The sequence below is a fragment of the Gopherus flavomarginatus genome, chromosome 2 (assembly GCF_025201925.1).
Source record: "Gopherus flavomarginatus isolate rGopFla2 chromosome 2, rGopFla2.mat.asm, whole genome shotgun sequence".
In the NCBI taxonomy this organism is placed as follows: domain Eukaryota; kingdom Metazoa; phylum Chordata; order Testudines; family Testudinidae; genus Gopherus; species Gopherus flavomarginatus.
In genome coordinates, this window is record NC_066618.1 from 122,281,300 (window position 1) to 122,305,311 (window position 24,012).

The 24,012-nt window shown below is 41.6% G+C and overlaps 1 protein-coding gene across 1 annotated transcript in view; it reads right to left on the bottom strand.

The window, feature by feature from the left end:
- Positions 1-24,012, bottom strand: part of GABBR2 (gamma-aminobutyric acid type B receptor subunit 2) — an 895,125-nt gene that overhangs the window by 480,798 nt on the left and 390,315 nt on the right. The gene's annotated exons all lie outside the window — the stretch shown is intronic.

Here is a 24,012-nt window from a genome sequence, read left to right on the forward strand (position 1 = left end):
CCACACTTACTCAGACTGAGGAATATTGTACTTTTTTAGTAGGCCCTTTGAAATCACTGTGAGAACTTGCAGAGTAAGGTAGAACATAACAGGTAAGATCCTCAGCTGCTGGTAAAAGCCATTTTGGAGTTATGCTAATTTACACTAGCTGAAAATCTGGCTCATTATGAATAAAAGTGGCAGAACTGCAATTTTCAAACAAATAATTGAGAAATAACAATATTGAGAAGAGAATAGTCATACTTATTTTGTGTAGCTACATCTTACTATTCAATAATACTAAGAAAAAATACAGATCAAAAGGATATTTGATTTGCTTTGTCTTCATTTTGCACTTAAAAAGCAATTGCAAATATCTATGGATATATATTTTACAGTACACTGTCAATGTTTTCACCTTATCAGTCAACATAGACAATGGACACATGTAAATGAGATAAAACACATTCACCAACTTTGATAGTGCCTAGAGATTTTATTCATATCACTACTCTTTCCATAGACAGTAGAATATATCAATGTCTGGGGGGGAAAAACTGCTTTGAGAATCCACAATTGAAGTCAATAGTCAATGGAGGTCATTTTGCCTTCATGTCCAGAATATGTTAATGAAATTTTCAGATGACTTCAGAAACTGGAACTAACTTTCTGTTAATGTATGAAAAAAATAGTACAGACAAACATTAAACACAGAGCAGTCCATTACAACTCTCTGTAACTTAATACTTAATTTCACACAACAGATGGATGATCAGACAGGGTTTGAACGAGGTTTTGGTTTTTTTTATGGGTAGTATAAAATGGTTTATTAGCTTGCTAGCGCCACTTCTTTTTACAAAGCAAAATATCAAGCTATTCAATTTGAGTTTAAACGGTGGAAAACATTTCAGTTATAATAAATTCGCTTTATTACAGATTTTCAGTTTAGATAACTTCAAAACTTTTTTTTTTGTATAGCAAATAATACATCTCAACAAGAGGTACAATCTGGAAAGAACTATTTTGCTCTTAAAATTATCTGAAACTAAAGAGTTTTTAGCATTTGCAAGTTTTGCAGTACATGATTTTCTTTGGATGTTCTTAACCTGTGCAGTTTCACTAAGCTTATTTATTTTGTTTACTTAGTCACATTGTAATAAAATACTCTGTCTGAAACAGATACATTTAAAATCTAAATCCAATTAGCTCACATAAAGCCAAGAAAAATAAGTTTTTTTTATTAAAAGGAGTCTCATTCATATGAGTCCAAAAATGTTTGTTAAAGCAACAGGGAAAAAGTATATGACAATGAAACAACTCAACCAAGTTCTGTACTTTAAAAAATTATAAAACTAACTATCCTAATTGTTTTGAGACCCTTAATTGAATTGTCAGACTTCTGTGCACATAAAATCTCAACTTAAATATTGCATTATCTAAAAACTAAACTGAACTAAAATAAAATCAATAACAAAATTTGCTGAAAACAAAAAATGAAACCAACAAAATCTGTTAAAGTTGAAATTTTAAACTCATAAAAATACAGTAATTACATTATAGTTCCCATAGCAACAAGAACAATTTTTTAAAAATAGAAAATGTGTTTTCTTGTTGTTACATAAAACAGAAAGTATTTGAGTTACTATCTTATTTTATTTTTATATCACCTTTGGACTGAGAACAATCATAGGAAATTTCAGCCCAAAATATTAAGTTATTAGTCCTGAAAAGGCAGGTTTGAGAATCTTATTCTTTACTATAGTGACTCTATAATTATTCTATTGCAAAATATTATGCAAATTGCAAAGCATATTATATCCTCTTCAGTAATACCCTTGTCCTTCTTAAACATCCTCATTGCCTACAGGGGTTCTCATTATACTGATATCACTGTGTAATTAGTTTGGCAAACAACATATAGCCTGAAATCTTTCTACTTTGAACACAAGTGTGTGTTCTATGTTTGCTGGTTTTGCAAGGAAAGAAACAGACAAACATTCAAGAAATTCTTTTATTAAATGTTTATGAAAGGAGGCCAGATTGTCAAAATAGCTCAGCACCCAACTGCTGTAATTTAGGCACGTAAAAAAAGTGACATGATTTTTCAAAAGAGCATAGCTCCCATTTATGAATTCAGTGTGGTGACCAGAGGTGAGCCCAGCTGTCTCTTCTGACTCCCTCTAGAGTTAGGGAAGCTCTTGTTTCATGCTGTGCTCTGAGAGGGTTGGGGAATAAGCTGCTGGGGCTATGTGTAACCTCTGGGGGATGGTTGTGGGGTTATGTTATCTCATTTTCTACCCCTCCCTTGCACAACTGTTGTGGGAGCTTTGGTACCATATGGTTGCATGAAGAATTTAAAGCAGAAGAGGCTTTATGAGGAAGGTGTTGCTAGCATAAGAGACAGCAAAGAAGAAGGCACAAAAACACTTGCAGGAGAAATGGAGAAATGGATGACACCACCAGCAAACCAGAATCAGAGAGAAAAGCTACTGAACATACAAGACTAGATAAATAGAGAGGGGTAGGGCTAGGGAAGATGTCTAAGGACAAGAAGCATGAATTTAATTTAAGTTCGGAGCACTCACAGCTGCCAAGTCAATTAGAGTTGTGCTTTGAAAATACTGAAGTGCTTTAAAATACTAAGTACTCTGAAAAATCAGGTCAAAAGTGGGCACCTAACATTAGTAGACAATTTTGGTGTTAATCTTTCTGTGCCTCAGTTCCCCAGTTGTAAAGGGGGGATAATAATACCATCTGTTCTCACAAGGGCATTGTGTATTAGTGTTTCTCTCTCATTAGTGTTTGGGAAGTACTCAGATGCCATGATGACAGCATCACAGAAATGTCCAGGAAGAAATTAATAATTTTGTATTCAGTGCAGGTTTGGATGGTAATTAATAAGATCTAAGGACACACATCGAATGAAGAAGATAAAAGGAAATATTGAATAATTGCCTATTCATAAATGAGTAGGGAATCCTGTGGGGAAAAATAGGATGTGATCATGTCATTAAGGATGGTATCATAATGCATATACACAAGGAGGTTGAATTAAAATTGCATGGGTAACCTTATTTCCAGCATTTCCTAACTTTGAAGGACTTAGCTTTGCAACCTGAACATTCTTTTAATGTAGGATTTTTGGATGTAATATACATAGAGGAAAAAAAGAGGAGAGAAAAAGAGACAGATAGATCTTTTGGTGCTGTGCAGCCAGTTCACACTGCACTGCCTCCATAATCTTGCTGTAAAATAAGAAAACAAGAACATAAGAACGGCCATACTGGGTCAGACCAAAGGTCCATCTAGCCCAGTATCTTGTCTTCTGACAGTGGCCAACACCAGGTGCCCCAGAGGGAATGAACAGAATAGCTAATCATCAAGTGATCCATCCCTTGTCGCCCAGTCTCAGCTTCTAGCAAGCAGAAGCTAGACACACCATTCCTGCCCATCCTGGCTAATAGCCATTGATGGACCTATCCTCCATGAATGTATCTAGTTCTTCTAGTTCTTCGACAGTCTGAAGAAAGATAACCCCAGAGAAAGAATCACCATCCAGCAGGATAGAGACAATGCAGGGATCTTATGTCATACACTCTGCCTGTTGCTGGTGCAGCAGGGAAAAAGGAGCATAGCTGGAGAAAAGGGGATGTGGCATTTTTGTTCCCCCATGGCCGTTACGGCCTCCATCAGAAACAGTGGAGCGCAAATGTGAGCTGTAAACCTCTGCCTTGCACTCTGCCATTCTGACATAGCCAAAGATTAATTACCTCCCAGTGCTCAAAGGCAATTACTGCATGTAAAAAATACTAATGCAATAAAAAGAATATAATACCCATATAATGTTTATATGACTGATTTTCTAGTAAAGCAATCTTAACATTTGTCTTGGGTTCTAGCTTTAAGGATAATTCCCTTAATCTTCCCTTTACTCCCCACTGCTCTCACAGCCCCTCCTTTTGGATTCAAAGATTAAGACAAAACTAACTTCAGAGCCAGAAAAGTCTGCTTTAAATCAACCAGAGGAATCATCAGTGTGTGACACAAGGCATTTGATCCCTAAAAAGGATGAACATAACATACTAATTTAACAGCATTCCCAATTCCTGTCAGCTGAAGAAATGGGTGACTGGGCCTACAAATTAGAACAATACATATCTCTATTATTCAGGAACCAGGCTCACCCAGAATCCTATATTTTTTAATGCTTTCAACTTTAATTATTTATAAATCTCCAGAGAAAATGCAACTTTCATGAGTAAATTGGCGGTTGCTCAGCTTTGCTAACTTGCTTTATATTACTGTTACCCCAGCAACATAGCTTGTGAATCATTTATTAACCATTGTCAGAAACACATTTTCAATCAAGCCAAGGCAATCATTCTTCTTTTCATTTACTAAGGCAGTTCACTGAAATATCAAATCAAGAGATGGGAAAATCCCCATGTCACAAGTGCTAAAGAAAACAGAGGACCAAATTCAGCAGTGATGTCAAAAGTAGTGTAAGATACTTGAGAGTAAAGTCAAGTTCATTAGTTTGGTGTTCCCTGGGAACTGCCATTCTCTCTATCTTTATCCCTTCCCTACCTACATGGGATAAGTAGGTGTCCCACCCACATTCTTCATTCATGCTCTTCCACTTTAACCCCCTTATTGTGCCCTGCTGCTGGCTGACCTTGCTTGGGTAAGTCACTTCACCTCTCTGTGTTTCACTGGTTACACTGAGCTAAAAAGCAGCCTACTTGACTGAAAAGGGCAATAGTGAGGCATATGCAAGGAAATCATATTGCCAACAGTGGTTGATAGCTGGCAGTTTCCCCATCTGAAATATGGGGACAATGATACTGATCCCCTTTGTAAAGCATTTTGAGATGTCTAGATGAAAAATGCTGTATAAGAGGTAGGTTATTATTTTTGTTATAGGCAGGGCTGGCAGTAATGCCTCTTAAGCCACATTTTAGGCCCTATTTTCAGTTGCTTATAACTTTGCCAGACTTTAATCATTTGGTCCAGGTGTCTATGTTAGATATTATTAATATTGTTGTTGTTGTTTTGGAAAGTGGAGGAAGGAAGAGGGAATTTCAGCCAAAACTATTGAGATGTTTCTGAGGAAAAGGGTAGGGAAAACCTGCAGTCAGGTTTGGCCATTGGGGGGCCCTCAACAACTGCAGCTTTGATTCCTGCTATCTTGGAGGTGGTAGACAGTCTGTTTCCTATAGCTGAGTATTTTTAAACTCAGCCAAAACAAAGGCTCATGGATAGTAACATCTGCTAGAAGGAAAAAGTATTAGGCTGGAACCCATGGGTTCACATCTAAGGATAAAGACACCAATCACCTGGAATAACCAGTGTGCAAGGTTTATTCCCTGGCACTAGCGGTCTCTCAGGGAGATGATACAAAATGGTGTCACTCCCCATGGGATCTAGAACAACTCTTGCTGATTTCCAACAGGCAGGAATATTCCATCTCCATGTGAGAACAGCTCACTGGTTACACTGAGCTAAAAAGCTGCCTACTTGACAGGACAGCCTTCACATACTTTCATATTCTGATCTGTGGTCTAACTGAATACATCCCTGGTTTGTGTAGGGAGAGACATCTATCAAATAACATTATGTTCTGCACTCTCCTTTTTATAGCACCAAAGATTTGCACCAAATGTTTGGCTTTGTTAACTATTTTTCTCAGAGGTCAGATCATCTATGTCTGGATTTAAACTCTGGTCCTTAGTAAAGTGTGCATATTGTTGCTGTCCTAGGAACTTTGTGTAAGCAAAGAATGGTTTATTTTCATCCCCATACAAGAGAGGGAGTCACTGGAGTCCTGATAGGCCTCAAAACTGCAAGACTTTCCTGCCAGAGGATTCCTTCAATTGAGTGACACATGTTATCAGGCTACATGTGAAAGTTCTGTGAGTTTGCTTTTAGATATACCACCATCATCTGACCACTAGGAACACCTAAGACATTGTGGTAATAATAATGGTAGGGCCCAGATATTCCTGAATGTGATAGATGACAGATTTCTTCACAAAATAGTCACTGAACCAACAAGAGGTAATGTAATTTTAGATTTAGTACTGGTAAGTATTGAGGACCTCATGGAAGAAATGGTTGTAGAGGATAACCTTGATTTGAATTAATGGAAGGATAAACAAAACAAGTCCTGCAACTAGGAGTCTTGATTTCAAAAGGGCAAACTTTAAAAAAGTTAAGGAAACCAGTTAGTGAATTTGACTGATCTAAAGAACTTCAGGATTTGAATGTGGAGGAAGATTGCAATTACCTTAAATCAAAATTGCAGAAACTATCTGAACCCTGACTCCTAAGCAAGTGGAAAAAATTCTTAGGAAGGGTTTGTGACATTGCACCCCATAATGCTTTATGGAAATATGCTTATGAATGTAAATATGACATAACTGGAATATGTTTTATGTTAGATATTCCATGTAACATATTTGTGTAAAGGTTATGTTCTTCTGCATGTATTCATCCTATTTGTACAAATGTATCATTCTTGTACCTGAAACTAGGAATATAAAATAGAACTCTGAGGTCCTATTGTAGTTATGCAAAGTGTAGGCCATTAATGGTGGCTTGGAATCTTGATGGTCCCCATTAACCAGGATAATATCTTCCCTGAAATTATCTAATTCTTTTTTTAACCCATTTATACTTTTGACCTTCACAACATCCCTGGCAACGAGTTCCACAGGTTGACTGTACGTTGTGTGAAGAAGTAATTCCTTCTGTTTGTTTTAAACCTTCTCCCTATTAATTTCATTGAGTGACTCCTGGTTCTTGTGCTGTGTGAAATGATAGAGAACACTTTCCTACTCACTTTCTCCATACCATTCATGATTTTACAGACCTCTATCATATCACCCTTTTGTCACCTCTTTTCTAAACCGAACAGTCCCAGCCTTTTTAATCTCTCCTCATATGGAAGCTGTTCCATAAGCCTTATAATTTTTTCCCTTCTCTGTCTCTTTTCTAATTTTACTACACCACTACCTCGATATAACATGACCCGATATAACACGAATTTAGATATAACACGGTAAAGCAGTGCTCTGGGGGGGGAGGGGGAGGCTGTGCACTCCGGTGGATCAAAGCAAGGTCGATATAACGTGGTTTCACCTATAACACGGTAAGATTTTTTGGCTCCCGTGGACAGCGTTATGTCAGGGTAGAGGTGTATATCTTTTCTGAGATAGGGCAACCACAACTACACAGAGTATTCAAGGTGTGGGTGTATTATGGCTTTATATAGTATTATTATATTTTTTGTCTTAATATCTATCCCTTTCCTAATAGTTTCTAACATTCTGTTAGCTTTTTTGAATGCTTCTACACATTGAGTAGATGTTTTTCGAGAACCATCGAAAGTGTTCGCACTATCTTTCTTGAGTGGTACCAACTAATTTAGACGCCATCATTTTGTATATGCACAGTTGGGATTATGTTTTCCAAGGTGCATTACTTTGCATTTATCAACACTGAATTTCATCTGCCATTTTGTTGCCCAGTCACTCAGGTTTGAGAGATCCTTTTGTAGCTCTTTGCAGTCTGCCTGGGACTTAACTATCTTGAGTAGTTTTGTATCATCTGCAAATGTTGCCACCTCACTGTTTACCCCTTTTTCCAGATCATTTATGAATATGTTAAATAAGACTGGATCCAGTACAGACCTCTGGGGGACACCACTATTTACCCAGAGGTGAAAGTAAGCTGGTCTGGTCCAGTCTGGCATACCAGTAAGAAAGAAAGATGACCACACTAGCAGGGGTGCTGATGGGGAGATGGGGGAGCTGCCCTGGGGCCTGGTGATTTAAAAGGGCCTGGTGCTCCCGGCAGTGGCTGCAGCTACTCTGGGGCTCTGGCAGTGATTTAAAGGGCCCAGGGCCACTGCCACCACTACCCCAGGGCTCTGGCGGTGATTTAAAGGGCCCAGGGCTCCAGCAGCGATTCAAAGGACCCGGCTGCCCTTTAAAGTGGCACAGGCTGGACAGCATTGAAGGACTGGCTGGGAGAGTCTGGCACCAGCCATGCCCCTTCTGCCTGAGGCCCCACCCCTTCCAGGGGTCCAGAACTGCCCTTCCCCTTGCCCAGGACCCCGGCTGCCCTGCGTACTAGTAAGTCATTTAAGTTACTTTCACCGCTGTATTTACCTCTCTCTATTCTGCAAACTGATCATTTATTCCTACCCTGTGTTTCCTATCTTTTATCTAGTTACTGATGCATGAGAACACTTATTCCATGACTGCTTACTTTGCTTAAGAGACTATGGCAAGGGACTTCATTAATGGCTTTCTGAAAGTCCCAAATACAATATATCCACTGGATCATCCTTGTTCACATGTTTGTTGCAGGGGCACCATTTAAGGAGGGTAAGGAGGGGCTCTTACCCTCTCCCCGAGTTTCATACCAGAGATCTGCTCACAGCACATGCCCTAGCCCAACAGAGCTCTTAACTGCAACATAGCTTGAGCTTCCGCCCCTCGGGCAGGGAGTTTGTTTATAAAAGGAGGCAGAGTGATTAAGATAACAAAAGGCTTGTCATTAAATTAAATTAAGGATTGTTAGATGATCCTGAAAGCATTGCCAGGCACTCCAGTGAACAGTACGAAACAAAAGGTAGGAATAAATAGTCAGTTTTCAGAATGGAGACAGATAAATAGTGGTGTCCTCCAGGGGTCTGTATTGGGACTAGTGCTGTTCAGCATATTCAGAAATGATGTGGAAAGAGGGATAAAGAGTGAAGTGGCAAAGTTTGCAGATAATACAAAACTACTCAAGATAGTTACATCCAAAGCTGACTGCAAAGAGTTACAAAAGGCTCTCACAGAACTGTGTGACTGGGCCACAAAATGGCAGATTAAATTCAGTGTTGATAAATGCAAAGAAATACACATGGCAAAATACAATCCCAACTATACATACAAAATGATGGGATCTAAATCAGCTACTATCTGTCAAGGAAGAGATCTTGGAGTCATTGTGGATAGTTTTCTGAAAACAATGGCTATATATATATATATATATATTTATATACACACATATAGCCTCTATATTATTCCATGGTACACAAACATATTGAATAATGAGTGCAGATCTGGTTACTCCATCTCAAAAAATATATAGTGGATTTGGGAAAGGTACAGAGAAGAGCAACAGAAATGATTAGGGATATGGAACAGCTTCTGTATGGGGAGAGATTAAAAAGACTGTGACTTTTCAGCTTGGAAAAGAGATGACTAAGTGAAGGAATATGGTAGAGATCTAAAAAATAATGAATAATGTGGAAAAATTGAATAAGGAAATGTTATTTACTCCTTCACATAACACAAGAACTAGGGGTCACCCAATGAAATTAATAGGCTGCAAGTATATTTAAAACAAACAAAAGTATTTTTTCACAGTCAACCTGTGGAACTCTTTGCCAGGAGATGTTGTGAAGGCCAAAACTATAACATGGTTCAAAAAAGAACTAGATAAGTTCATGGAGGATAGGTTCATCAATGGCTATTTGCCAGGATGGACAGGGATGGAACATCATGTTCTGTGAATCCTTAGTCCACTGTCTGCCAGACACTGGGACTGGGCGATAGAGGATGGATCACCTGATAATTCTCTCTTCTGTTCATTTCCTCTGAAGCATCTGCTATTGGCCACTGTTGGAAGACAGGATAGTGGACTAGATGGGCCATCGGTCTTACCCAGTATTGCCATTCTGATGTTCTTCTTATATTTTCCCAGATGTATCTGTCCCCCACTGTAATCCACTAGACCCACTGCACCTCCCAGAGCAGAGACAGAACCCAGGAGTCCTGATGGTGTCTCTCTCTCTCTCTCTGCAGAGTTAGTAACAAAGTAAGAATATACATTCAAATTTGAAACTTAACCAGTGTCCCTTAAGTGACTTGCCACAAGATGTCAGAACACATTATTATTATAGCTGAGTGGGTCTTATATTTATTTAATTTTCTTTCTTTTATATAAGAATTGAATACAGTGCTCCTGTCAGCTAATTACTAACTTATGAGCCAAAAAACTAGAGTTTTCAAGTGCTTAAGTAGCTCTGGAATCACAACTAAGGATGCCTTCTTTACCAAACTCTGAAACAGTGCCCCTGGTTTGTTGACTCCCTCAAAACATTCTAATAGATTGGTGAGGAATGGTTTCCCTTTACAAAAGCCACGTTAACTCTTCCCCAGCAAATCATATTCATCTATGTGTCTGATAATTCTATTATTTACTGTAGTTTCAACCAGTTTGCCTGGTAATGAAGTTAGGTTTACTGACCTGTAATTGCCACCATCGCCTCCAGAACCTTTTTTTTTTTTAAATGGCATTACTTTAGCTATCCTCTAGTCATCTAGTACAGAGACTGATTTAAGTATAGGTTACATAACACAGTTAGTAGTTCTGCAATTTCATATTTGAGTTCCTTCAGAAATCTTGGGTGAATACCAACTGGTTCTGGTGACTTATTATTGTGTAATTCATCAATTTGTTCCAAAACCTCCTTTATCGATACTTCAAGTCTGGGACAGTTCCTCAGATTTGTCATCTAAAAAGAATGGCTTAGGTGGGGGAATCTCCCTCACATCCTCTGGAGTGAAGACTGATATAAAGAATTCATTTAGCTTCTCTGCAATGGCCTTGTCTTCTGTGAGTGCTCCTTTAACACCTTGATCCATTCAGTGACCCCACTGATTGCTTGGCAGGCTTCCTGCTTCTGATTTTTTTTTTTACGCTATTAATTTGTGTCTTTTGCTAGTTGCTCTTCAAATTCTTTTTTTAGCTTGCCTAATTATACTTTTACAATTGACTTGCCAGAGTTTATTCTCCTTTCTATTTTCCTCTAGAGGATTTGACTTCCAATTTTTAAAGGATGCCTTTTTGCCTCTAATAATCTCTTACTTTGTTGTTTAGCCATCAGAGCTGGTGCTAGGTATAAGCAGACTAAGCAATTGCTTAGGAGTCTGAGCAGCTGAAGAGGACCCCCTATTAATTATTAGTATGTGTTGTGGGCAGAGGTGGGAGAAATACTTTTGCTTAGGGCCTCCAATGGGCTAGCAATGGCACTGTTAGCCATGGTGGCATTTTTTGGTCCTCTCACTTTTTTTTTTGTATTTGGGGCATACATTTAATTTGATCCTCTATTACTGTGTTTTTAAAAAGTTTCCATGGAGCTTACAGGCATTTCACTCTTGTGACTGTTCCTTTTAATTTCTGTTTAACTAGCTTTCTCATTTTTGTATAGTTCCCCTGTTTGAAGTTAAATGGTTCTCTGGTGGGCTTCTTTGGTATTTCTCCCCTGCACGAGGATGTTCAATTTAATTACACTATGGTCACTATTACTGAGCAGTTCACTATGTTCACCTCTTGGACTAGATCCTGTGTGCCAGTTAGATCTAAATCAAGAATTGCCTCTCCCCTTGTGGGTTCCAGGACTAGCTGCTCCGAGCCATTAATGGTGTCTAGAAATTTTATCTCTGTATTCTGTCCTGAGATGACATGTTGCTAGTCAATAAGGGGATAATTGAAATTCCCCATTGTTGTTGAGTTTTCTATTTTTATAGCCTCTCTAATCTCCCTGAGCATTTCATAATCACCATCACTATCCTGGTCAGGTGGTCAGTAGCATACTCCTGCCACTATACTCTTATTATTCAAGAATGGAATTTCTATCCATAAAGAGTCTATTGTACAGTTTGATTCATATACAATTTTTACTATATTTAACTCTATGCTTTCTTTCACAATATAGTGCCACTCTCCCAACAGCCCGAACTACTCTGTCATTCCTATATATTTTATACTCTGATATTACTGTGCCCCATTGATTATCCTCATTCCACCAAGTTTCTTTCATGCCTATTATATCAATATCCTTATTTATTACCAGGCACTCAAGTTCATCCATCTTAGTGTTTAGACTTATTGCATTTGTACACAAGCCATTATAAAATTTGTCAGCGTGTAGTTGTCTGCCTTCCTGTGTTGTAATTGAATGGGAGTTTCTTTGACTGTGTCTTTTCAGCTCCTGCAACTTTATCAATGTCTATCCTCTCCCCTTCACTAGGATATAGAGAATTCCTGTTAGTTGATCCTCCCCAAAGGGATAGCACTGTTCAAACCATATGTGCTCCTCTGCACCTGTTGACTTTCCCCCAGCTCTTAGTTTAAAAAATCTTCTATGACATTTTTAATGTTACATACACATTCTGTTCTGTTCTGTTTTTGTTTAGGTGGAGCCCATCCTTCCTATATAGGCTCCTCCTTTTCCAAAAGGTTCCCCAGTTCCTAATAAATCCAGAATCATCCTCCCTACACCATCTTCTTATCCACACATTGAGACCTTGCAGTTCTGCCTGTCTACCTGGCCCTGCATGTGGAACTGGAAGCATTTCAGAGAATGGTATGATGGAGGTCCTGGACTTTAATCTCTTAGCTAGTAGCCTAGATTTGGCCTCCCATCTGAATCTTCATCCTTCACCCTGTTTAAAGAGGTGTCAGATTTCCATCTCTTTCAGAGCACTTGCTTGTCTGTATTTCCCCAAGCCTCATTCACATCTAGTGAAGTAGGCACCATGTTTTAGATGATCACAATGCCTTAGCATGAGACAACCCTATCCTCAAGTTCTCCAAACCTTTGAAGCCTCTGAGGCTGTAATCAAGAGTCTGTCCATCACAGCTGTACAATTGTCAAAATGAATGAGTGTTGCATGAATTTGCAGGTGTTCAGCCACCTGGAGATGTCAAAGTGCTCTCAGTTAAGCCTGATGTAGTTTCCATGGCAAGCTTTCACACTGTCTTCTTCTTAGAATGCTAAATGGTTCTATTTAACCTCTAGATGTGACTTCAGTAAACCTTTTGCCCAGTGACTTAGGAGAGCAAGAAGTGCAGTCACTTCTAATACACTCTGGACATAGCATACAGAATTAATGCTCAGTTTGGCAGTTCTGCTGATCTTATTCACCTAGAACTCCTCAGCCCAGCTTCCTGGGAGTTGTGCCAGGAGTGCTGGAACAATTTGTATAGTGGGGGTGCTGATGATGGAAACCATGTATTTGGTGTTTGTTATTACTACTTCAAGCTATGGGGTGTGGCAGCCCCACTAGTTACAGCACCTCTGGGTTGTTCTGCTCACTTAAACAGGTGGGAATATACAAAGAACAATTGAAGAAGATGACGGTGAAAGTTACTTACCAGTAACCAAGTTATTTGAGATGAGCATCTGCATATTCACATACCCCGCCCACCTTCCACACTTTTTTGGAGTCTTAAGACTTCCCAAATTAGTGGAGCAAAATGAAGGGCAGTTGGGGCCATCCTCACTTTTATACCCTTGGAGGTCTCCTGGCAGAGAGGCGAGGTAGGATGGAAGCGCGGTTCCAGCAAACACTGCTGAACAGAAGATTTCAGTGGCTCCCGGCACAGGCACTTTGATTACACAAGGAGGAATATGCAGGGCTCACCTTAAAGAACTCCAGTTATCAGGACACAATCTGCATTTTTCTTGTCTCCAGTTGCTGAAGGCTGCTTGGTTCCATTCAGGCTCTGTGGTTCAGTCCAGGGACTACTGTGGAGCTGCCTTGATAGACAGACTCTCCTTGGATTTCATGTATAAATCCTTCAATCAGCTCTTGAGGTTTGCCTTAGAGTAGCAAACCCTGATATCCAGCTTGTTGATCTAATCCCAGTCATTTATTTTTGCAGCCTGCTCAAAATGGCTGATCCAATCAGCCACTAGGCTTTAAGACCTTTAACAACATTGTAGTAATGGTGCCCCACGCATAAACTGTAGTCTTTATAAAGCTTTTGTATAGAGCCCTTTATATGATTGACTGTCAGTTTTGGAAATCAATTACAGATAGAGGGCAAGAGCCTGGAAGGAGCGGATTTCAGTAGGAACTGAGGATGATCACTGCCTTGTGGGATCACAGCAAATCAGTGGCATAGCTGGAATTTATAACTCAGGATCTCCTGACTTCCAGGTCTTTGTAAAGACGACTAGACTGCTGCCATGTTCTAGGCAAAGAGGAACTAAACACCATCCAGCACTACTTTAAGCTGCCGTTTTTTCCCAGCAATAAGGCCAAACTAGCTTTCTGATCTTGGCAGGTGAGCTAAATCTTGTGTCTTCCTCAGACACTATGGTACAGAAGATATTTCTTTTAGGTTCTCTTCCATTTGCTGGAAGCTGTCCATTAATTAATAAAATGGAAACGGCTGATACAAGTTGGTGAAGACGAGCTGTTCTACTATGTAAAATAGCTCTCTACTAAGTTGATCAAATTGCCTCAGGATATTCCCATGACTTTCTGCTAGTCTCTGCTCCAGCTGTAACATCAATCACAAGATTTCATACTTAGATTACATGGCAAGCAATGCCTTCTTCTCCTTAAGTGGTGTAACCAGATTCCTTAACGTAAAAAGTAGAATACCAACAAATTTTGACCTAGAATAATCTTTTGTTTAGTGTGTTTCAGAAGTTCAGTTGCTCTTATTGACTGATTAAATCTGTATGTCTTTTTACAAAGATGTTTACTGGGACAGAAGGACCTAGAAATCAGCCAGATCTCTCCAACTAGGGATCTGGCCAGTATGGCAGAGTTACAAATTGGCTCTTTTGCCTCCCACTCCATCAGCATTTGGCAATGGGAATGTGGTGGGGCAAGACTGTGCATGGCTGAAGATCTATTGCATTCTAGTAATCCTGGGGTTATGGACAGGTTGTATACTTTACAGGAGTGTGAAGGCTTGTGAAAAAATATGCCAGAATCAGGGCCTTCATAGAACCTACCCCAGAATTAGGGGAACCACAGCCAGATCTCTTGCTGCTTCCCCTTTTAGCTGTATCCAGGGGAAACTAGGAGCAGCTGAGAATATAAGACATGTATGTGTACATACTATAGCTACCATTCAATATGACACATACAATGTGAGCTACAAAGTGCATAAAAGTCATTTTGCAGCTATTGGAGATACATCCACTTATCTGGCATGTTATTTGTGTTGGCCAGAATGGTTTTGGTTCTATGTTCACCCTCTTCTAATGCAATGTACTTTTTGCTGCTGCCGTCTGCAGTAACCTGTGGAGAAGACATAATTTATTCACAACTAAATGAAAGCCAGTGAGCTGTTAGTGACAGAACTGTATTTCATGCACTAGTACTAGTCTAGAAGTCAGTAGAAAAGTGGACTATTCCCCCTTCATCAGCCTGTACTTGTCATGAAAATATAGTCTTCACATTCTAAAAAAATGCGAGGAATTACTATTCAACAGCAAGTTGCTCCACAAGGGATGTTAGTTATATGTAATCCACAAATCTGTGAAATCCTATTTACTGAAATGCACAGAAAAGTGTTTCTAAAAATTCAGAACACTGACAATTCAATCAAATGGATGACTGGGCTGAAAAGCCCTTTTACGCCCCGATACTGCAAATAATTATGTACATGCTTATTTGAGTTCAGTGAGATTATTCCTGTGTGTAAATTTAAGCATGTGTATAAGTGTTTGCAAGATTGAGGGGTTTTAGTGTCCAAAGACTCTACTAGAAATATAAAAATGGTAACAATAACTAAAAATGCATTTGAATTTGACACCATCATTGAAGTCTTCTGGACACTTTACAAAAAATAAGTAAAGTCAAAATCATATCATTAAGAGAACAAATCTATCAAAAATGCAATATCCGAGCTAGTAAACAATCTCTTCTACATCTTATTCATTGACATATAAAATATAAAACTTGAAACAATGAAACTAAAATGGAAATAGAACATTACTGAGCTTTGCCTAAATGCCAGAAGTATATTGTGCTGTGGTGTACTGTATTTTTAGGGGGAGACCATTCCAGATGTAAGCATTTGACAGAAAAGGAACCACATCTCTGTCACAGAGTGAGCTGGTCCTTTAAGAAATCTAGGTCTCGGTTGTGCCTGTACCAGGCCAAGCCCACCTCTGTAGGTATATGAAATGAGATAAGTCACGTGATGGTGAGCATGTGTCTAAACAACTTCTAGTGGGATGAGGGGCTAAGAGCAACCTGCAAGGACCTAAATAGAGAAGGACTCCAGGGGAAAATTGGAACAAAGGAGGACTTCACTCCTGGGGATCAGTGCTCTATGAAGAGCAGGAGGTCTGGCTGTGTAAGAGACCCGGGAAAGGAGGCACAGGATAGCTGTGGTTTTGGGGGTAGGAAGAAATGTTAAAATCTCACAAACTCCTCTCTCTCAAACTCAACTGCTCCTAAACTACAGCTCACAAATGAGCTATTTTAAGATGCCAACTCACAGGCAATTCATATAACATAACAAAACTTGCCAGTGTTTCAAGGAATCCATAGATCATGTTGTATTTCTATAAACCTTAATAAGTATTTTGTCTTCCTCTACATATCCCATAATTGTAAATTTAAATGATGTTCTTTCAGCGCATACATTAATGTGTCTGTTACAAAGAAAGAGGTTTTTACTTTCTATTTTGATCACTGTTACAGACATTTTGATAGTAACTGGGTGCCAATTTACCTATACTACAATTACACCTCATTGAAGAAAAGATTTCTATTTTCAGAAGTGAATGCTTAAGTTGCACACACAAAATATATGCATGCACCAGAAGTGAATGAAAACCTCATAATCCCCACATGCAGAATAGATGATTGCCTTGACCCATTTATTCAAGGAGATGTAAATATAGGTTTTGTGTACTTAACAGGTGAATATCTGTAATTAGCATGTAAAGCCCTAACCCTCTAAAATTCTTCCGGTTCTGCCAGAAGGGAGATCTCAATGTTATTCATTGCAATTCACCATGGAAGGCAGGATATCTTCTGCAATACAGGAGGAATTTTGAAGGGCCAGTACTAGAGGTCCCTATTTTTGAAATTTTTACTTTTTCATCATTTTTCGCAATGTGAACAAGAGAAGCAGAAATAGATGCAGGAAGGACAGAAAGGTGCGGATTCTGTTGTTAACATGAATTAAAGACCTGCTTAATCATTTTAATCTGCCAGTTAATAAATGACATACTTATAGTATACACAGCAAACACATTGACTAACATACTTCTCATCTCAACTTTACAATTAATATTAGTGGAGGACCTGTCTCATTGTTGAAATTGCTATGGGAATCACTTCCTTGGAATATGTGTCCAATCTAACAGTAGATTAGTTAGTGAGAGGGCAAAACAAAGCATAGGTTGATAACGTGAGGAAGGCCTCATTTGATCATAAGCAGCTGGAGATGATCAGGTGTTAGGACCCTATAGAGATGCAGAGTTCTTCTGCTTATTTTCTAAGGGTATAGCTACACTGCAGTTAGAAATCCATGGCTAGCCCATGTGTAAGAGGGTGGGGACCTCCTCCCAGGTCCCACTGTCCATTGTTTACCCCCTCTTTTTGCCCACTTGGCAACACTTGGGGAGCTCACTGAGGCAACTACCCACAGATAAAGCATCAGCTCCTTCTCTTCCTTTTCCCTTGCAAGGGAGGAAGATCTGGCTGGAACAAGGTTCTGTCTCTCAGACAGCCACTGGATAATCAGCTTTGTGGGCTTAGTCTCTCAAAGTCTATTGCCCCTTCAGTGGGTTTACCTTCTACCCCAATTCCTTGGGTGTATTGCTTTGCTGTCTGTCAGGGTGGCTTCAGGAGCAGTATGTCTCTTGGCTGTCTCCTCCTTGGCTGGCCTACCTCTGTTACCAGCAGTCTCTGGGTGGGGCAACCTTCTTTCTGTTCATCTCCTTTCCTTGGTAAATTTCCTCTTTTAAGCTGCTGGTCCTTCAGGGTGAACAAATCTTGCAAGTGTTCCTCACTGGAACCCAGAAGAGTTCATTAGTCTCTTCCATACCAGTGTGAGGGCATGTCCCTTCACATACCCCATCCCTTAAGATGGCCATTTGGGTTTAGGTTGTCTCCATTCCTGATCTCTGATTAAAAGAAATTGGCATGGTCCTTTCCCACCCTGGGTTGTACTCAGTAACTACTTGTAGAGCAAGGTACCATATTATATGGGGGTTCGTATTCCCCATGGTCTGGATCCAGTGTAAGGGTGTGTGATCAGTGATAAGAGAGAAGGGGCGACACAACAGGTAATATCTGAGGGTGTCTATTTGGTAGTTAATGCCTCCTTTTCAATAATTATGAGTTTTCCCTAGGGAATACCTACCTACTTAGGTGTACGGCTGGCTGTTGTTCTCCTCTGAATTTTTGTGAGAGGACAGTGCTGAGACTGACATCTGAGGCATCTATGTGTAGTATGAATTCCCAAGAAATCAGAGCAGAATGGCATGGGTGCCTGGCATAGTTGTGTTTTTAGTTTCTGAATGCTTCCTCCCACTTTCCATCCCAATGAATTTTCTTAGGGTTGTTGACTTTTATGAGATTTGTAAGGGGGGCCTTCATTGAACTGAAACTTGGATAAACCTCCAGTAATATCCTGCCAGGTCAAGAAAAAGTCTCACTTGCCTCTTCATCTGGGGGATGGGGCATAGTGGGAGGGCCCGCATCTTGTCAACCACTGGCTTAATAAAGCTATCTCCTACACAGTACCCCAAATAAGTTACTTCACCGATAGCCAACTTACATTTCTCCAGGTTGGCCTTAAGTCTTGCTGCCTGTAGGGCTTTAACACCACCCTTAAATGCTGCAGGTGGTCCTCCAAGGTGGGACTATAGATGATAATGTCATCAGTGTAGGCCTGTGTGTATTGATGATGGAGGTTGAAGAGCTTATTCATAAGCCATTGGAAGGCAGTGGCAGCCTCATGGAGGCCGAAAGGCATGGTCTTAAATTGGAAGTGCCCAAAGTGGTGGAGAAAGCAGTTTTCTCTTGCGAGGAAGGGGATAAAGGGATATGCCTATAACCTTTTTCAGATCAACAGTGCTTAAGTGCTTCATCAGTCCCAGCTGTTCTAGTAACTCGTCCACTCTTGTCATTGGGTAGATGTCAATTTTATGATGACATTGACTTTTCTGAAGTTAATGGAGAAGCGAACTGTACTGTCTGGTTTGAGAATAAGAACTATGGGCTCCTCCATTCACTTCTGGATTCCATAATCACCCCCATCTCCAGTATCACTCGTACTTCCTCTCGGACTGTATCCCACATCCTTTGTGGCAACGATCTAGGGTTCTCTCAGACTACCTGGCTTACGGTAGTGTCCAGGTGATGATTGACCAACCACATTCTCCCTGGGCAGTTGGAAAACTGCAAAGTCCCCAATTAGTTGGAGGAGTTGTTTCCTTTGTGCAGAGAAGAATTCTTCCCCTCTCCCCCAATACGGTTGCTGGAGCTTTGCTGCTGGGGAACTGGAACCCCAATTCTAGTTCTGCTGGAAAAGGAGTTATCAGCAGGGCTTCCTGCACCATCCAAAGTTTGAGAAGTTTCACATGTTAGACTTTGGTTTCCTCCTGGGTAGCCTTATCTCATAGTCCACAGTCCACCACCTTGAACAGCTCCTGCCATCGAGTGAAGGCAGTAGAAGAAGAACATGGTCACCTGGCTGAACAGTCCATAGTCATACCCTTTTACTATAATTTTGTTCCTGTGTGTTGGGCTTTCCTCAAATTCTCCCTAATGAACACTCCTATGTTTTTGAGTTGCTCCCTTAAACTGTAAGATATATTGGTTCATGCTTAAGAACCTGACATCTTGTTCTTCCCACCTTTCTCATAGCAAGTCCAGGATGCCCTGCAATTGGTGACCATAGAGAAACTCAAATGAGGAGAATCCTGTTGAGGCTTGTGGGACCTCTCTTATAGCAAATAGGAGTAGTGGAAATAGCCAGTCCCACTGCTTAGGGTCATCACTGACAAAGCGCTTCAACATCCCCTTTGGGATCTTATTAAACCTCTCTAATAGACAATCAGTCTGTGAGTGCTACACTGAGGTCTTTGGGGACTTGACCTTCAAAAGGGAGCATAATTCCCATATCAGTTGGGAAGCAAAGTTATTACCTTGGTCTGTTAATATTTTGCTGGGAAACCCTACGCATGAGAAAAGTTCAAGAGATCTGGAAATAAAGCTGTCACTTTCAGGGAGCAAAGAGGAACAGCCTAAGGATACCTGCTTGCATAGTCAATAATCACTAGCATGTACTGATGCCTCGCTGCAGTCTTTTCTAGGATTCCCACCATGTCCACTCCAATCCTTTCAAATAGAGTATCACAGGGCCAGGGCTGGCTCCAGGGTTTTTGCCACCCCAAGCGGGGAAAAAAAAAAGCCGCAATCGTGATCAAGAGCAGCTCCACCGCGCCACTTTCCTCTTCAGTGGCAATTTGGCGGCAGGTCCTTCCCTCCGAGAGGGATGGAGGGACCTGCCCCCGAATTGCCGCTGAAAAGCCCGACGTGCCGCTCCTTCCTCTTGGCCGCCCCAAGCACCTGCTTGCTGAGCTGGTGCCTGGAGCCGGCCCTGCACAGGGCATGGCTTCTCTCCCCCTTATCCCTGCAGAAGCTGCAGGGACTCCAGTGGTTGTGCCTTCACTGTACCCTTTTATTTTAAGTTCCATCCACCATTTCTACAACAAACCCTGTTCAGCGGTCTATTTACAGCACGAACAGTACTTTTTGGCCCTCTCCCCAGGACCTGAGGTGAACAGAGATCTCCATCCCTTGAGGCCTCCATGTAACTGGGTTCAACTAGCCTGGTCCCCTCTCCCTCCTCCTTGGTACTTCCTTCCTGCCTCTTTATCAGCCTTGGACTGATGGGCTAATTGACTTCTTACTCCATCCAACCAGCCAGCCTGATTGTCTGATTACTTCCATCAGCATTCTCAAGGAGAACTAATTAACATCTGAGTGATCAGAGTGCAGGCTTACCTGTTCACACTCTGCACTTTGTCACAGGGAGTCTCAATCGAGGGCAGAAGGACCAAGGGTTCTGGCTAGTTGAAAATCTGGGCAGGAGGAACAGTGTTCTCTCACTTCATGGTGTACACCTGGCCAGTAGAATCAGGCTAATATCTGAGCCAATGTCTTCTCTCTCCCCAGGTGTCCCACACATGGGATATCATGCACCAGCTGCCATACAGCCCAGCAGGGCCGGCTTTAGCCAATTCCACCAATTCCCCCGAATCGGGCCCCGCGCCTAAGAGGGCCCCGCACCCAGTGAGAATCCGTTCCCTGGCTAGAGGAGCCTTTTTAATTTTTACTCACCTGGTGGCGCTTCGGATCTCCAGCGGCGGGTCCTTCGCTTGCTCTGGGTCTTCGGCAGCACTTTGGCAGTGAGTCCTTCAGTGCCGCCAAAGACCTGGAGCGAGTGAAGGACCCGCCGCCAAAGTGCCGCCGAAGACTCAGAGCACTGTCCGGTGAATACAAGCCCCACTTATTTTTCTACAGGTGTTTTTTGTTGTTGTTTTTGTTTGGTTTTTTTTTTTAGTCATCCCTGCTGGGGCCCTGTCGAAACTGTTCGAATTGGGTCCCGCACTTCCTAAAGCCGGCCCTGCAGCCCAGCAGTGCTGGCATGGTACCAGCAGCCAGGCCATCACCACCGCAGCTTGCTGATTCTTCTCAATTCGGTACAAGCACTCCTTCCTGAGTGCAAAGTGAGGGTACCATTTGCCTCCCTGAGACTCTGTTACTTCTCCATCTATGGGGGCCAGTTGCTCAGATACACGGCTTAACAAAGGGTCATTCTTCTCTCCTAGCACAAAATTCCCTCTCCACAGGAGGGCTTCCAGGTCCTGATAGTCTGCCTCTTCTTCCTCTATGTGGCTCTGCGGAGGGTTGAATGGGATGTTCTTTCCCTGGAGTGGTTGGCTTTCTCAAGGCTTACCAAGCTCTCGGGAGTTGGTGTCACCAATTGGCCCCTGTTCTCATTTGCGGCCTGAGCCTGGATATTAATGACTCGCAAGGTAAGCCAACTTTTCTATATGGGCTCCCACCGTCAGTTGTAACCTCTGGCTCGGGTAGGTCTTGACATCACTATGGATACATTGAAGGTAGAATGTGGTCTTGGGAGTGGTGTCACTTCACACCATGGAGAGCTGGACCACTATCTGGCTTCAGCCAGAGTCCAAGAGTCCTTGAACCGGGTTCCATTGGACCATCACAAGTACCATCAACTTGGGCAGAGGGAGGGTCGTGCCCAGGTTTCTGACATCCAGTCCTGGATGTGCTCATATTCCATCAGTGGGCCTCCCTTTTTATGTGACCTGTCTCCCCACAAGAATAGCGTGTTAATGGGCTGGAGTTGCTGGCCTCTTTCTTAGGTTGGGGGAAGCTTGTCTGTGAGCTGCTGGCCAGACCTTGGACTGTAGCCCCGCTTCAGTTGTCTGGGGTGCCTGGTGGTCCCAGTGATGGCGTTGCATTGATGCTCAGCCTCCTTGTCCCCATAGGGCTGCCTTGGCCCTGAGGAATGCTGACCCCCTCGGAGAGACCGCTATTGATTTGGCTCACCCTCCCACCCCCGTGTCCCTTGCCCTGCTGATGTCCAGAGTTATTCTGCCTTTAATGACTCTTCAGCTCCTACAAAATCATCTATTAACCTGATTACTTCTCATAGCATCCCACAGCAATGCCGTAGTACCCACTCCCTGCCTCGGCCACTTGAGTTCTTTCAGTCATTGTGGTTGTTATGTGTCATTCCATATTCTTTATGAAAATATGCTTATAGTATGAATATGACATAACTGAGATGTACTTTATGCAAGATGGCTCATGTGAGATATCATTGGAAAGGTTTGATTTACTGAATGTGATTATCTAATCTGTATGCCTGTATCATTTCTGTATCTGAAGTTAGGATTATTGACTATGTATCTGTATTTCAACTATGCTACTTGGGGTGACACCCACTGCTAACACTTCAGGTACAAGAATGGAAAAGCCAGACAGGGCGGATGGCCCATCAGCAAGGACAACGGACTGTGAAAAGCTTGGCCTTCCTGCAGACGCTCCATACTACCACTGACTCATGAACGCTGTGATCCTACAGAGTCAGGTGGTCTTGTCACTTGATACTAAAATTTTACCTGAGACTTCTTGTAACTTTCCGCTGTAAGGGAAGGGGGGGTTCACATTTGGGAAACAAAGGATTCCCATCTTATGTAAATCCTATTTAAGGGTGGGGAGGAAGGCAAACAGGACTCCTCCTCTCCATGGCCAGTCTGGCCAAGAAGAAAGACTGTAAAAGGGAAGGCAAGGGGAAGTCCAGACTAAGACAGGGCTCCAGTCTGAAAAGGAATAGAACGGGAACTCTAAGCCACAGAAACTTTGAAAACTGCCTGCAACAGTATCTAGGGTGAGGAATACTATTTGTAACCAATTTCTTTAGTGAAACTAGCTTAGTTTGCATGTTTGATTTCATTTGCTTAGTAATCTGCTTTGTTCTGTTTGTTACCCCTTTTACCACTTAAAATCTGCCTTTTATAGTTGTGTTTATTATTGAACCCAGTTACTGGAATTTCTCTCCACATTGAGGGAGGGGGAGAATTTCATAATATATCTTTGGATCAGCATTCCAAGGGAGGTGGACATCTGAGTATGGGAGCAAATCCCTGAAGTTGAGTCTTCCAAGAACTGATCTGCAGCTGGGTGTGGCCATGCCTGTGTTTGTGATAGAGGAGGTTTTAAGAGCCTAGTTCAGCAACACAGGTTAAAGGGGGCCCATGCTGGCAGAACAGGTAGAGTCAGTGGTATCTCATCATATCAGGTGGCTTCCCAAGGGATCGAACCCGTCACAGTAGTAACATTCGGGGTCATCCCCGAATGGAGTATCTCTTGGCCCTAAACCACTGGCTCTGGGTCTCTTCCAAAATATCCAAATAATTCAAGTTAGCAGATTTTTCATTTGCTTGTAATCCCTTGCCTGCTCTGTGCCCAGATTACAGTAGGTAGCCTGTGCCTGACCGATCAGGTATGGGATTAGGATAAGAGCCCATTGTTCTTGGAGTGACTTGGCTGTCAGTGCTACCCTCTAAAATGTGACTAAAAAGGCTGTAGGGTCATCTTCTGGTCCCATCTTGGTAAAGGCAGAGGGACCCCTTAAGTGGAAGCATGACCCCACCTCATT